Below are 17,886 nucleotides of genomic sequence, written 5' to 3' on the forward strand. Positions count from 1 at the left end.
TTACCACTGTATATGATTGTCTAAAAGTTGTAAATCCAATGAAAATGTTCACTCCTACACTCGGAAACAGTTTGGATTAACCGAAGCCAGAGCGCCGCTGGTGCAGAAGGCTACGGACTATTGCGCTTTTTAATACACTATAAGGCCAAAAGTATGTGGACACCCGACCATCACACCCATATGAGGTTCTTCCCCAAACTGTTGCCACGAAGTCGAAAGCTCACGATTGTACAGGACGTCTGTGTGCGCCGTAGGATTACAGTTTCTCTTCACTGGAACTACGAGGCATAAACCTGCTCCAGCGTGACGACGCTCCTGTGTACAAAGCGAGCTCCATGAAGACACGGTGTGTTAAGGTTGGAGCGGAAGAACTCGAGTGTAATGCACAGATCTCTGACCTCAACCCCGCTCAACACCTCTGGGATGAACTGGAACTGGAGCCTCTTCACCATCCCAACGTGAGCGCCTGACGTCAACCTCACTTTGACAACGCTCTTGTAGCGGAATGAACACAAATCCACACAGCCACGCCCCAAAATCTAGTGGAAAGCCTTCCCAGAAGAGTGGAGTGGAGATTATTATAACAGGAAAGGGAGAATAAATCTGGAATGGGATGTTCAGTAAGCAGATATGGGTGCACAAACTTTTAGCCATATAGTGTTTGTGAACAGAGATACAGTACACCATCACACTGAGTTCTGATATGTTGAATATTTACAGCAAGTAATACTCATGGACATACATGTTGTAAGTGTATTATAATAAAGAAATATTGACCCTTTTTTTCTAGGCAGAAACCAGTTTAACTATCAAATAAATTCCCCCGACGCCCTCAGTACACATTTATTTCATGAACCTTATTTGAATGTGTACAATAATATTTTCGTCTGTTTATCAGAGTCAAACGACTTCAAACAGGCTAAGAAGGATCTGAACTCAATAACTAATAGCACAGATTTGATCATATGAGTTGGGATTACCACCATGGTGACTCTAAACAAGAAAAAATCACAGGTCTTCTGGCTTTGCTTTCCACCCCCACACTGAGAATCAGTGCTCTCGGTGCTCTCTGTGTCCAGTCTGTCATGCTTTGCAAATATTCAGGATGAAAGCCATACATTTTGGTGTAAAGTTGCTCTGTCCAACAGCCTGTTAATGGAACCAGTGCTCATTTTCATGCTGATTTAGATAAACAGCTGTATTGTCTCAGGTTTACCAGAGGAGGTCAGTCAAAGTGCTTTATCAGTTTAAAATAGTTTGTGATTTACTGTATAAAACACACAGCACAATTCACTCTCAGTATATTAACAGCGAGGGAAATATACAGTGCCCTCCACTAATATTGGCACCCTTGGTAAGTATGAGCAAAGAATGTTGTCTTAATTGTTGAACCTTTTGATCTTTTGTTGAAAACATTCACAAAAATACTCCGCTGTCATGGATATCAAACAATTGCAAACACAACATGGGTTTATCAAAAAATATATCTATTAAATATAGGTGTGCAAAATTATTGACACCCTTTTACAATGTCAATACTTTGTCTTCTCCTAATATGCCTGATGAGGTTGGAGAATACATGGCGAGGGATCTGAGAGCGTTCCTCCATACAGAATCTCTCCAGATCCTTCAGATTTCAAGGTCCACGCTGGGGGACTCTCCTCTTCAGTTCACCCCACAGGTTTTCTATGGGGTTCAGGACAGGGGACTGGGATGGTCATGGCAGGACCTTGATTTTGTGGTCAGTAAACCATTTTTGTGTTGATTTTGATGAATGTTTTGGATCATTGTCCTGCTGGAAGATCCAACCAAGGCCCATTTTAAGCTTTCTGGCAGAGGCAGTCGGGTTTTCATTTAATATCTGTTGATATTTGATAGTCCATGATGCCATGTATCCTAACAAAATGTCCAGGTCCTCTGGCAGAAAAACAGCCCGAAAACATTAAAGATCCACCTCCATATTTAACCGTGGGCATGAGGTACTTTTCCATATGGCTACCTCTCTGTGTGCGCCAAAACCACCTCTGGTGTTTATTACCAAAAAGCTCTATTCTGGTTTCATCTGACCACAGAACCCGATCCCATTTGAAGTTCCAGTAGTGTCGGCAAACTGAAGATGCTCGAATTTGTTTTTGGATGAGAGTAGAGGCTTTTTTCTTGAAACCCTTCCAAACAACTTGTGGTGATGTAGGTGACTTCGGATTGTAGTTTTGGAGACGTTCTGACCCCAAGACACAACTAACTTCTGCACTTCTCCAGCTGTGATCCTTGGAGGTTTCTTATCCACTCGAACCGTCCTCTTCACAGTGCGTTGAGACGATATAGACACAAGTCCAATTCCATGTTGATTCATAACATTTCCAGTTGACTGGAACTTCTTAATTATTGCCCTGATGGTAGAAATGGACATTTTCAATGCTTGTGCTATTTTCTTATAGACACTTCCCATTGTGTGAAGCTCAACAATCTTTTGCCGCACATCACAGCTATATTCCTTGTCTCACCCATATTTATGAATGACTAAGGGAATATGACCTATATGTTACCTCATATTTATACCCCTGTGAAACAGGAAGTCAGGGTTGAACAACTTCCTGTTCCTAGTCACCCAGGTGTACTAAATAAAATGTAAAATATCAATGGGAATATACTTCAAATACATTATGCTCATATGAAGTCATAGGGGTGCCAATTGCTGCACACCTATATATATATATATATATATATATATATATATATATATATATATATATATATATATATATATATATATAGGATAAACCTTTGTTGTGTTTGCAATTGTTTGATATCCATGAGAGCAGAGAATGTTTATGATTTTTTTTTTTACTAAATATGAAAAGGTTAAACAATAAAGACAATTTTTCACAGCCTTCTTTGCTCATATTTACCAAGGGTGCCAATATTAGTAGAGGGCACTGAATATGTCGTTCTAGAATTGGGGATACATTTTGCATCTCCCAGAATTTTTTTACATTTATTATGGATTCTGGGTCATTTTGCTGTAAATGGTATATTTATTATACAGTTCCCTCCAAAAGTATTGGAACAGCAGGGCCAGTTTTGAAGCTGACAGAAGAGAGAAACTCAATCAGATACATTGCATAAACACTGGGCATAGAAAATACAACAATTTGGAATGTCCTGACAAAGAAAGAAACCACTGGTGTACTGAGCAACAGACACCGAATGGGTCGGCCAAGGAAAACAACAGCTGGTGACACAAACATTGTGAGAGCTGTGAAGAAAACCCAAAAAATAACAGTCAGTGACATCATCAACAACCTCCACAGGGCAGGGGTGAAGGTCTCCCAATCCATCATTCGAAGAAGAAATATAGAGGCAATACCACAAGATACAACCCACTCATCAGAAGTAAGAATCAGAAAGCCAGATTGGAATTAAAAAAGAAATACAGAGAAGAGCCTCAAAAGTTCTGGAACCAATATTAACCTCTACCAAAGTGATGGAAAGTCCAAAATGTGGAGAAAGAAAGGATCTGCTCATGATCCAAAACATACAAGCTCATCTGTGAAACATGGTGGAGGTAGTGTCATGGCTTGGGCTCGCATGGCTGCTTCTGGAACATTCTCACTATTCTGTATTGATTGAAACTCATGATGGTAGCAGCAGAATGAATTCAGAAGTTTACAGGAACATTTTGTCTGCCAAATTACAGAGAAATGCGCCCGAATTAATCACGAGGAATTTCATCATGCATCCGAAACACACTGCCAACTCAACAAAGGATTTCATCAGGGGGGAAAAGTGGAAGGTTTTATACTGGCCAAGTCAATCACCAGACATTAACCCAGTTGAGCAGCATTTCCCCTCCTGAAGAGGAGACTGAATGGAGAAACCCCCCTGAAACAAACAACAACTGAAAGAAGCTGAGGTAAAAATCCTGGAAAAGCATCACAAAAGAAGAACCCAACAGTTTGGTGATGTCAATGAGACGAAGTATTGACATGCAACCAAATGTTAAGTGTTATTTACTTGAATTTACTTCACTTATCTGTTCCTATACTTTTGCTCCCCTAAAAATCGTGCGGTCTGATACAAAAGGTTCTTATTTTGTTTAACACATCTGGATGTAAATACCCCCCCAAAAAAACGCTGAAATCCTAAACTCTTGTCTCATATCCATCTTTTCATCTCAAACCCAAATGTCTTAGCTGTGTAACACAAACAAATGAATTGGCCTTGCTGTTCCAATAGTTTCGGAGGGGCCTGTGAACCATTTCAGATGAAGGAAATTGACGGCAATAGCAATACAAGGCATGGCGAGATGGGGGAAAGGGAGCAAAGGTACGAGTACAGGTATTGGAGAGAGGTGCAGCATAGGTGCAGAGCAAGGAGGCAGAAACTTGTAGAGATAACACCATGACATCATCCCATAATCTTGGCAGCTTTTCAGTTAAATGTGTTTACTCTAAAAACAAAAAGTCTCTATCTTATTAGACTTAAAGTTCAATTAATGGATGTAGAGACAGAAGCTCTCTTAGGGAAGACAGGGTTTTAAATTGTACTACATCTGTTGGCTATATATATTTGACCCAATTTGTGTGTAACAGAGTTGAGCAATTCTTCTGTTCCTACACTGATTTTCAGATTAAATATCGTACAGGTTTAAAGATCAGCAAACACTGAAAATGTTAAACGTGAATAAATAAATAAATAAAAAGTTTACTGGAAAAAATCGTTTCAATTTTTTTGTTTTCTTTACATACTTGAAATGTATCCGCAACTGTATATATTCTTTATTTTCCTGCTCCATAATAAAGGCTTACTTTGACTAAATTATTCAACAGCACTTAACTCTTTCCTGTTAGCACTGCTATATCCGCGCAGTGCACTACCTGATGTCATTGGGGTCATGGAATAGAAACTACACGGCATGTCATCCCATCTAAAACACATCAAACAGAGACTATCGCGTAACAGAACTTCCCAAACTAATTTTAGGACGTCGGCTGCACAGGTCTGAAGGTTTCATATGTCTGAGAACACCACCGTGAACGCCAGCGCGGCTTGCAGGAAGAAGATCATGTCCCACCAAACGAGGCGTATTTTAAGACTTCCTAAATTAAGCGTAAGCAGATCCTCGTGCAGAATCGTTCAAAGCGTCCAGCTAAATATCTGCGAGTACGACCACAAACCTGTAAAAAATAACAGTCAGTATGATTACAGTATTTTTTTTGGAAACGCTGGAATGTAGTAAGTAGTGCTATATGATCGTTTACACCGCTGTAATGTTTTAGTGTTGTGTTTTTCAGGAACTCGTCCTAACGTGATACCGTTTCTATAGTAACAACATACATTTGCATAGGAATTGTATAGTCGATAATCTACATAATCTAAATAAGAATAAATATATATATTTATATATATATATATATAATCAGTATCTCACAAAAGTGAGTACACCCCTCACATTGTTGTAAATATTTGATGATATCTTTTCATGTGACAACACTGAAGAAATGACACTTTGCTACAATGTAAAGTAGTGAGTGTACAGCTTGTGTGACAGTGTAAATTTGCCGTCCCCTCAAAATAACTCAACACACAGATATTAATGTCTAAATGTCTGCCCTGTGTGTGCGGAGTTTGCATGTTCTCCCCGTGCTGCGGGGGATTCCTGCGGGTTCCTCCCCCAGTCCAAATACATGCACGGTAGGCTGATTGGCGTGTCCAAAGTGTCCGTAGTGTATGAATGGCTGTGTGAATGTGTATGTGATTGTGCCTTGCGATAGACTGGCACCCTGTCCAGGGTGTACCCCGCCTCATGCCCTTTGCTCCTTGAGATAGGTTCCAGGTTCCCCGCGACCCAATAGGATAAGCGGTATAGAAAATGGATGGATGGATGGATGAAAAATGGTCATCGTTCACAAAACCCCCCCCCTGTCAAACAGAGACTGTTGTCATGGTTTCAGCTCAGGCATAAATCAGAGTGTTAGTGAAAGGTGTAGGTGAATGTTAGACATTTCTCTCTGTGAAGGAGTTTTACAGGTAGTCGGCTATTTTGCCCTGAGCAAAGCAATAATGCTTTCCTTTTTTTTCTTTCTCTGAGGCCCCTTTCATCTGAGCTGTAATCAGTATCATTACCACGTCATATTTCACTCTTCTGGAATGTTCTGTTGCTGTATGAATAGGGAAAGCGCAGACATGTTGCCATTATCCTGTCCAAGCAATTCTCAACGAAATCAATCGGAGCGAGCCAGCCGATAAGACGTATTTTTGGGACCCGAGACGAGACGTATTGTGAGAGCTAAACTGTGACCCAGATCAACATCATAACCCCTTGGACCATCTTGTAAAGATGATGTCATGGGGAATTCGCTTGGATCCTGGTGACTCTTCTTCTCCGAGGTGTGCAGATGTTATTAGCGAATCCCAAATATTGTCACTTGCTAAGATGTCTTTTTTTTTTTTTTTTTTTTTTTGCAGTGTGGGAGGAAGGGAGCAGGGCTTCTAGTGAATGTCAGTTAATATCGGAGAGTTCAAAACATCTACGCAACCGTCAATCATTTATATGATGATCGGCTCGAGTGTCGTTTTCGTTGGGGGGGAAACTAAGCCGTCAAGGTAAATTTACATCAAGGTGTTCTGAGTTAGTTAATGAGAAATAAAATCAATCAGTGTAGTGTATGTTCGACTTAGTTTATGTCAGGTGGCTAAGATGGCTGTGGGTAATACTTTGATTAGAGATGGCAATCAACAACAAAACCTCAATAGCTTAATAGTGGTCAAGAACAGACCGAATGTCAGGTGATTAACAAACATGATATCTATCCAAGGCAGAGACAAGAATCATTAAAAAAAAAAAAAACCCAGAGAGACCAGAATCATCAACACAAGCAAAAAATGCTGGATAAGTCAGTTAATAAACACACTACTAAGCAGATACTTTGCAGTGACTGAATGGCCAAAGTCTCTATTTATAATGTGTGTATGTGTGTGATGAGAACCAGGTGTGCTGCATCATTGTGAAGCAGCCGGGTGTTATCGTCCACGGTGCCCATGTTTGTAAGACGTTTAGGAAATGGACTCCATCCATCCATTTTCTGCATCGCTTATCCTACACAGGTTCGCAGGGAGCCTGGAGCCTCAATCACAGGGGACTCAGGGCACGAGGCAGTGAACACTACTACTGGACTTTCGAATGGGGGAGGAAACCGGAGTACTCGGAGGAAACCGGTGAAGCACAGGGAGAACATGCAAACTCCACGCACACAAGACGGAGGCTGGAATCGAACCCCCAACCCTGCAGGCACCAGGGAAACATCTTGTGCCCCCTTAGACATGTACAATGCGTAGTTAATATCAGTTAACTAATATAAAAACAAAACAGGCCTATAATAAAGTATCAAATCTAACAATGTACAGATCACTTTAAAGGTAATGATAATTAGAACGTGATTAAAAACACTGTTCACTGTCTTCAACCACGAGCTGAATTAAAGGGCCAGTACACTGTTGAAAGATTTAAATGAAGATGAGTTGCCAAAAAAGTATATATTGCACAGAAAAATATATTTGTAGAGTAGTGTATTTCACATACAGTTAATGTAAATATATAACAAGGTTGATATTATATATTACCAGTTTGATGTCAGTGATGAAGTAGAAATGCTTTTGTTTGTGGAGAGTGAATGTGAGACTAACAGGAGGTATTTTAGAATTCAGTCAATGTTAATACGAATTAATAACATTCAATAGGTTAAGAAATCTTACTTTAATCTTCGGAATTGAGTTCATGTGTTCATGTTAATTAGAGTAATGTGTGTTCTGTTTATGAGACCAGTTACTGTGAAACAACTTGTTGAAATGGAGAGAATAAAGTTTTTATTTGCGTTTCTTTCAGAATTGTGGAGTTAATTATTATTCATTTAAAAGGTTTAAAGGGCAGAACTATCAGTATCGGCCGATATCACTCCAAATAATCGGTTATTGGTATCGGCCGATATCGCTCTGAATAATCGGTTATCTGTATCGGCCGATATCGCTCTGAATAATCGGTTATCTGTATCGGCCGATATCGCTCTGAATAATCGGTTATCGTATCGGCCGATATCGCTCTGAATAATCGGTTATCGCATCGGCCGATATCGCTCGGAATAATCGGTTATCGTATCGGCCGATATCGCTCTGAATAATCGGTTATCGTATCGGCCGATATCGCTCTGAATAATCGGTTATCGGTATCGGCCGATATCGCTCTGAATAATCGGTTATCGTATCGGCCGATATCGCTCTGAATAATCGGTTATCGTATCGGCCGATATCGCTCTGAATAATCGGTTATCGTATCGGCCGATATCGCTCTGAATAATCGGTTATCGTATCGGTCGATATCGCTCTGAATAATCGGTTATCGGTATCGGCCGATATCGCTCTGAATAATCGGTTATCGTATCGGCCGATATCGCTCTGAATAATCGGTTATCGTATCGGCCGATATCGCTCTGAATAATCGGTTATCGTATCGGCCGATATCGCTCTGAATAATCGGTTATCATATCGGCCGATATCGCTCTGAATAATCGGTTATCGGTATCGGCCGATATCGCTCTGAATAATCGGTTATCGTATCGGCCGATATCGCTCTGAATAATCGGTTATCGTATCGGCCGATATCGCTCTGAATAATCGGTTATCTGTATCAGTCGATATCGCTCTGAATAATCGGTTATCGTATCGGCCGATATCGCTCTGAATAATCGGTTATCGGTATCGGCCGATATCGCTCTGAATAATCGGTTATCGGTATCGGCTGAGAAATTTAGTATCGGTGCACCTCTAGATATTAGACAAGCAATTTTTTAAAAAAGGATTGCTGGGAAAAGTGTTTTATTTTTTAGTGTTGATTGCATTTTCATTGTAAAAGAGAGTGTTTATTAGACTAGAGCAGAAATAAAGGTTATAGAAATAAACACACACAGTACGTTTCACAATAACATTGACTACAGTCTGGACGTCTTTTAAGGAAGTCAAAATCGAATGAAAATGAATGTATTTAGTGCTAGACTGTTTTAATTTACCCAGTCCGTATAAGTCATGACTGCTTCCTGTATCGGCTTGACCTGCTGACGAGCTGTAAGTGAGAGTGTGTGTCAATACATACATGACTCACTTCTGCCCCGTCTTCCTTCCCCCTCCATCTTTCCTCCGCAGCTCTATGGACACTGAGTCACAGAGCGGAAGAAACCTAAAATCCTCCTCTCCTAAGAAGACAGGACACCCGGCTTTTTATCATAATCTCCTCCCGACTGCGCCAGATGGCGCACCGCTGTGCCAAGAAGCCGGGCGAGAAGAGCCGATCAGGGAGAGAGCGTGTGCCGACAATGTGCTGTTGTATTCTTTTTCTCTTTTATTACAAGGCCCTTGAATAGAGGCCTAGGAGGTCCTAGACATTTCCATTACACCATAATCGTTGCCTTTAGCTATCACTGCTGTGAGTTTGGGGAAACCCCTAAACGAACACGTACAATTCATCTGCAAAAAAAAAAAAAAAAAGAACCAAGGGGTTAAGCGCTTGATAACTATGGTAGGAGATAATGATTAGATGTTGTATGATTGAAAAGTTGTCCGTTTAAACGCAACGCTGTTCAATTCTCAAATCTGATTGGTCAGAAGCTGTTGATTTTGTTTTCTATAACAGCAGCTCTGGCAGCAGTGCAAGACAAATCACAGGTTTATATTAATGCGCTCGTTCTAATATGTTTTCTTTAGTAAAGTAACAGCGAACTAATGGTATAAAGACTAGTACTAGGTAGACACTCCACATTATCTAATAATAATAAATAACGAAGAAAAAGGTATTATCTTTGATATCCTGTAAAGAGATGTAACATTTATGGAAGGAGTGTCCAGTGTCAGAGATTTGTAACAGTTAAAGCTGTTCAAGTTGATTCAAAATGCAACAGCAATACGCCTCGTCTTCAACCAGCCCGAAAGGACCCATGTCTCACCCCTCTTCATCTCCCTCCACTGGCTTCCTGTAGCCGCTCGTATCAAACTCAAGGCCTTGATGCTCACGTACAAGACCTTGTCTGGAACAGCACCCTCCTACCTCAACATGTTCCTTGAGGTTTACGTTCCCTCACGCAATCTGCGATCGATTAACAACAGATGCTTAGTAGTTCCTACTCAGCGTGGCTCAAGGTCCCTTTCCAGAGCTTTCACACTAACCGTTCCTCAGTGGTCGAACGAACTTCCCAACCTCAATCCGGACCGCAGAACCTCTCACCATCTTCAAAAAACAGCTAAAGACCCACCTCTTCCGAGAGCACTAAACTAACCCCTAAAACGCCAACCCCACATCATCCTTCTTTGAATAAATAAATAAATAAATAAATAAATAAATAAATAATTACTCTGGCTCTTACACCTCTACTCTGTGCACTTTGCTTTTCTAGAGCTCAAGTATAAATCTTGTACCGTAGCACTATTTGTCATGTTCTCCGCTTGATATATCGCTTTGCTTGTCTTTCCTCGTTGGTAAGTCTGCTAAATGAATAAATGTAACAGAGGAGTTCACGCTTTGTGGTTTCTTGGTAACAAGCAGGGGTGTCACTAGAGCATTTCTACTGGGGCATTATCATTTACATCATTTGAATGATTTAAAACATGAAGGATGATTGTAACGCCAGCTGAAGTGAAAATATCCTGCGCATTCCTGTTCAATCATATGCCCCGCCCCCCTCTCTGTGCTCCTCCTCCCTTCACTTTTCCCAGTGGAAACCTCGATTTGCAACACTTATCGCTGTGTTAAATAAGTAGTATTTGGTGAATTTGTATTTAGTGGAATGAGGACATCCGGTTTTCCAGATCTAATTTACTTGGCACAGATTTGATCGAAAACGTTAGCTTGTTAGCTGCTTATGGAGCGAAACTCCTTTTTTTTTTCAGGACCGGAATTTTTTCTCATCCCTGGTTTAGAAGCTAATTTCACAGTTTCATTGGCGTCTTCCAGTGTAATGTCGGGTGTCTGTGTAAACAAAACATAACGGATTTGTTCTTGTTTGCTCTGAGGGATTAGGGTTAGAGAGGGTGGATTTTAAATGTAATGAAAATGTTTATTTATTTGTTGCTTTATATACTGTACAGGCTATTTCAAAAGTCACTTCTGTATTATTGTGATGGGATTTCAAGTACTGTCATGGCACGGCAAACCAGCGACTCCATTTCCTAGAATGCACCGCAGACTACAAACACGGCCGACGACGACTACAACTCCCAAACTACACACAGACACATTCACTTTCCCAGAGGACTAATCACACACTGTTCCCAGTCAGACAAACAACCACACCACACTTTAAAAGAGACTGTTCATTCACTAGAACGTTGCGACTCAGTTGATTTAGTCTCTGTCATTACCAAGCCAGTCTACTGTGTTGAGATTCTGGTTCTGATTCGGTTAAGCCCTTGACTCTGATTATCCTGCCTTACCTACTCTAGTCTGTTTACCTGATCGTTTGACCTCTGCCTGTCCTCATCGTTGATTCTTCCCATTACATGACAGGTGCCAGTTTTGTATTAAAAAAAATAAAATCGTCTTCTCTTGTGTTTTTGAGTGGAGCGTATACCTATGTGTATTTATTTCAGGAATTTAAATAGAAATTAGGTTCAAGTATCAAATGAAATATTAACTTGCATTGAAGAAGTTAATGTTGTTAGTATCTGTTTAAAAATGACTATGATAACACAGAGTTCCAAGGTACAAAAAAATATGAAGTTTGCCATTATCCTCAACCAAACAGTAATCAGTTTTGACACCTAAAAAAGTTTACGTGGACAATTTTAGCAAAGCCCTTTAATAATTAAACAAACAATCCTTTGGTGCTGTTTTTGCGCACGGTGGCTTAGTGGTTAGCACGTTCGCCTCACACCTCCAGGGTCGTGGGTTTCGATTCGCGCCCTTGCCCTGTGTGTACGGAGTTTGCATGTTCTCCCCGTGCTGCGGGGGTTTCCTCTGGGTACTCCGGTTTCCTCCCCCAGTCCAAACACATGCATGGTAGGTTGATTGGCGTGTCCAAGTAGTGTATGAATGGGTGTGTGAGTGTGTGTGTGATTGTGCCCTGCGATGGACTGGCAACCTGTCCAGGGTGTACCCCGCCTTGTGCCCCATGCTCCCTGGGATAGGCTCCAGGTTCCCCCATGACCCTGAAAAGGATAAGCGGTATAGAAGATGGATTGATGAATAAAAATAATAAATTCTTCCCCTTGAAATTTTGAAGTACTTCTGTAAAATTCTTGATTCTTTAAGAAGACAAGCTGCGTATTTATTTTTTTTTTTGTCTTATTAACTTCGAGAGAGAATAAAAGAGAGGATGGTAAAGAAACAACTGTTTATAGCTGATATACTGTAAGTGAGAACAAGAACTTGCTTCATGAACGTTCCAGAACATTAAACATAACTGTGAATGGAAGCGGAGCTTGACATGTTGTTGTTTCATACATAAAAAAATCATGGGCAAATTGTTGTAATATAAGAAGAATCAAACACTTGAGGGTGTGCTGTTGGAAAATAATCAACTGAGGGAAGCAACAGTAATCCAAGATGAATGATTAACTGCCCTTTTTTAATGCATGCATTATGATCCTAAGCGGTATAATCCCCATGGTATTCAACTTAAGCTTATTAGCAGAATGCGTGACATAGGCCAAGTTATGTATGCGTTGAAGCACAGCATGTAGATAATAAAAAAATCAAACAAATTTCAATACATAAACTCTTCAAAGTTTCCACTTCACACTTGCCTGCACTTTGACCGTTACATGTGCTTTACTCCTGAGCGTGTTAGCGGCCGTAATAAACAGGTGAGCATTTAAATCACACGGACCTCTAATCTTCCTGCATAGTTCTCATGCTTAAGCACATGGTATAAAAAACACCTCCATAAATTTCCCGAACGTCCAGAGAGCAGCGTCTCATTACAAAGGATTTCACGAAAGATTTCTACAACAATTTTTTTCTACAAAAAAAGTTTATGTGCACCCAAACCTGTTCCAGCATGACAATGCTCCCATGTACAAAGCGAGCAACCCCCACTGCACACCTTTAATCAGTCCTTCCAGGACTGCGTGATTTTCTGATCGCAGAAATTAACGCAAAATCAAGCGTACTCTGCAGTATTTGACGGAGCTTGCAGTTTATCACAGTTACCACAGATTTTCTGCAGATTTGGGCCAAGACATGTCACGTGACGTCATCACGACGCGCGTTCAGCCAAAGCGCTCTGCGATTCCCGTGCGTCGAACATGAGTACGGCTAAAAGGTCTCATTTACCAACAAACACCACGGCGAAAGACCGCGCAAGACCATTTCATGCGATTGCGGTTTCGCCGATTCGAGTAGTAATTTTTGAAATAAAACCCTTAGCAAAAGCAAACCTTTTTTTAGCCGCAATAATAATAAAAAATTCCTGTATGGACTGCTTTAATTACAACCCCAATTCCAAAATGTTATTCACAATAGAACATAGAAAACATATCAAATGTTTAAACTGAGGAAATGTACTGAAAATAAGGTCATTTTGAATTTGATAGCCGCAACACGTCTCAAAAAAGTTGGGACGGGGGCAACAAAAGGCTGGAAAAGTAAGTGTTATTAGAAAGAAACAGCTGGAGGTTAACTGGCATCCGGTCAGTAACATGACTGGGTATAAAAAGAGTATCTTAGAGAAGAAGAGTCTCTCAGAAGTAAAGATGGGCAGAGGTTCAGCAATCTGTGAAAAACTGCGGCTACAGTTTGGTATAATTTCAAAATAATGTTCCTCAACCTCCACCTGTTTTTTTTTTTTTTTTTTTATATATATATATATATATATGAACAGTAACTTTTCCAGCCTTTTGTTTCCCCCTGTCCCAAATTTTTTGAGATGTGTTGCAGCCATCAAATAAAAAAAAAACTCTTTTTTTTTTCTTTCTTAAAATAGTACATTTCCTCAGTTTAAACATTTGATATGTTTTCTATGTTCTATTGTGTAGAACATATGGCTTTATGAGATTTGCAAATCGTTGCACTCTGTTTTTATTTACATTTTACACAGAGCTCATGTATGTGGACGAGGACGGATAGCGCTTTTCCATGACTGTGCCCAGTGACACCGCATAGGCAGCAGTTTGCTGAAAGATACCTTGTGTCTCGGAGGAAGCACGTGCGATGTAACCTGAGGTCAGGAATGACCTGGGGACCTATATCTAATATGTCCTCGTGTCAGCCGTTCTCGATTAAAATTTGTCCAAATGTTTCAGGAGATTTAATAGGTTTAATAATTAGCGTGCAGTCATGGATAGCATTTTTGGTTGAAATGTCAGTCCGAGGGCTTCCATGAACATTTTTTTTTTTTTTGCATATTTATCACCAAATAAATATTTTATTGGTCAAACAGAACAAATCAGAACAACATTTTGTCAATACGAGTAATATAAATGATTGGATTATTTCCTACGAATAACTACAGATTATTACATTTCAACCATACATTAGATACAGATTTTTTTCTTCTCTTATTTGTTTTTTTCTGAACCAATAAAATGGCTGCACCGACTTCTGCTTAATGGAAAACAACTGAGTTCCCGTGGGAGAAACGACCTGAATTATAGCCGTCGTGTCCTTCGGACTGTTCAGTGAGTGTTCAGAACTCTTTCTTCTTCACATAACTGGTCAAAAGTTGCTTTTACGTACGCAGAAGCAATTACACAAGCATTCTCATGTCTTCCCAGACTGTGTGACCTTCCTTGTTTCCAGAAAACATCCATGATGTGCCCCCCCCCAGCCAGAGAAAACATATCTCCATAAGATGTGCATTACATATGGATGGTGTATCATAACAAACAGATCACATAACATCTGTATTTTTGCTACGTCATGGAAAAATAGCCAGCATCGTCGTGATTTTATTAATGAAGCCATTCCAGTTGCTGTGGTTGCTGTTAACACACCTTTCTGGGAAGCGAATTGAATTAACACAGCCTCCCAAAACACCAACACGCAAAGGGTTTTCATCTTATTTCAAATTACAGAGCATACACACAGAGCGATAGAAGCTGCAGACCTGTATTTAGCCAACCTGCACATTACAATTATAATTGCAGAACAAGTAAAGGAAGGGCGATGGTGTAATTCACACATTTTCCGCTAACAAAAACCAATTCGGCTTTTATTGACATAGTGGAAAGCACCATTCACGACCCTCAGGATATTACATCAGCAGCTCTGACTGTCAAAACAAACTGATAGGATGGATTTACCAGTGGTGTGCACAAAACAACTCTATTACAAGATGGTGGTCATGTTAACGCCGCTTCTTCAAAATGCTCTGTTCATGATGATTATCCTATAACGGCACAACACGAGGTGTTCTATTCCTTACTCATGACATGTCTTAGCCATCGAGATACATTGTTTATGAAACGATTTTATAAAAGGAACTACGTCTTTATTAGTATATTCGACAATGCCATGGTCTCTGGAAAGGTATATTTTACGCACAAGTCATGTTTTGTTGCATCATACACACCATTCATCCATTTATCTGCTCAAAATGCTCTTTACCAGAGGTAAGCGAGGATGTTGAACTCATACTCAGTCTCTTCGTGGTCAGCACAAAAAGGTAGGCAGGAAAGAAGCAATGTTTGAATTGACGTCTCGTTCAGCGTCTAAGTGTTATAACCTCCTACACACCCACTGGACTGATAGGATCTTCTGAGCTCCTGCTTTGGCTTTAGGCCGGACTGTACTCCTGCACCTCGTAAAAAAAATAGCCTGAACCGCTGCAAGAACAAGGAGAAACACTCTCATGATGAGCAGATACATGGCCTGACCAATGGTGTTCTCACCCTTTACACAACCTCATGGAATTGTGGGTTATTTTGAATAGCTTAAAGCCATACACTTTAGGGAGAAAAAGGAAAGGTCATACATTTGAGCAGTTTTCAGTTTATGACTCAGGCACATACTTTAAGCCAATGTTTAATGTACAATTTAATGAAAGTCATGTTGCTTTGTCTCTTGTGGGTGTGTCAATAGAGCTACTGTTGTCACTTGTGGGTGTTGCATGTCTAGCTTTTTATAAGTTCTGATGAGAAAGAGCCAAAATGCATGCAGAAAATTAATATGCAACAATGCATACAATTTATATGCATACAATTGCATATAAATATGTTATATATTATAACAATGCATACAAGTTATATGCATCACTTTTGTTTAAATTGTATTTGTTTGATTTGCGTGTTACACTCTGCGTCAGTCTTAAACCAATAAGGTTCCAGTGACTCTACCGGTATCCCTAAACCTAACCTAACTTTTTAATACAAACACACTTGTGTGGATCGTTACGAATAATCAAACATCAGACCACGTTGCTTGTTTACGTCTGAATTGCTTTTTTCCCCCTCCATGAATATAATTCATTACATTCAGCTTATATCACAACATTGTTCTGGATTCTGATTGGTCCCCACCTTTGTTCAACATACACTATATGACCAGAAGTTTGTGGACACCACATCATCACAATCAACTCTTGGAACCACTAAGGTTAGAAAAGCGCTATATAAGTGCAGGCCATTTACCAAGAACCATATATAGGTGTGATGGGCAGGTGTCCACAAACATTTGGCCTTATAGTGCGGAACCTTTAAGGGATATTTCTAGAACCTTCTTTTGCGAGGTTCAACATACACTCTATTATATATCTTCTGCATACATATTACAAATGAAAGGTACTTAAGAAGTGACCTTGAAGGTACCACCCTAGCAAGAGAAACAGTTTAGCTAGTGTTTGGTGCTAGCAGTGAACTCCTCTGGGTTACTGATCGGGGGTTCAAGCCCCAGTACTGCCAAGCTGCCACTGTTGGGCCCTTGAGCAAGGCCCTTAACCCTCTCTGCTCCAGGGGGCGCTGTATCATGGCGGACCCTGTGCTCTGACCCCAAATTCCTAACATGCTGGGGTATGCGAAGAAAAGAATTTCACCGTGCTGTAATATATACATGACCAATAAAGACTCGTTATCATTATCCGAGCATTTTCACCAGTACGAGTAGCCTAAATGAGCACAGTATCAGCACAGTGTCTGTATCTATATATCCCTACCGTATTTAGTACTATTTTTTTTCCCTGAGAGAACTGAGAGAGCATAGTGCTAACAAACACCAGCTGTTTTGTTTGTTACAGTGTCTAGGTACAAGGTTTACTCCCACTGTTGCACTTACACTTTTTTTTTTTTTTAATGCATTTATCCAGCTCCAAAAAGGAACTAGTCAAGACAAATAATAATTCATTAAATTGGGCCATAAATGATCAATGAAAGGAACACAAAGCATTGAAAGCACAAAGAATCCAGAGCATCCTGTTATTAGCGCTTCACAATATTACCATCCACTAATTTGGACAAACGGCTCTGCTCGTCACAGGAACAGTCCGACAGCCGAGACAGGGAGGGAGGAGGGTGAAGACAGATCGAGAGGGAACCATAAAATGTTCAGGTTCCTTCTTTGATGAGCCGAGGCTATTGTCTGTTCATGTCAGCGGAGCAACTTTAGATTTATGACAACGTGTACACCTCCATCGCTTTGTATCCTCCTAGACTAGACCTGCTATCGTGTTTGAGTCAAAGCTAGAGATCACGCTTCATAGTGAGGTGTTAATACTGTATAAACGAGGAGAATGACTAAATCAGGACAAAGCTTCTGTTTGAAAATCAACCAAAGATAATCCGTTTTATTCAAGATGAAAAAGGTTGTTTATTTTTTGGCACAGAAACCCATTTTTGAGAAAAAATGAGGTCATTTTTTCCCATTTCTAAATAGATTATTATTTATATGTTATGCTAAATCCCTTTCCAATGGCG

The sequence above is a fragment of the Ictalurus punctatus genome, chromosome 17, assembly GCF_001660625.3.
Source record: "Ictalurus punctatus breed USDA103 chromosome 17, Coco_2.0, whole genome shotgun sequence".
Taxonomy (NCBI): domain Eukaryota; kingdom Metazoa; phylum Chordata; class Actinopteri; order Siluriformes; family Ictaluridae; genus Ictalurus; species Ictalurus punctatus.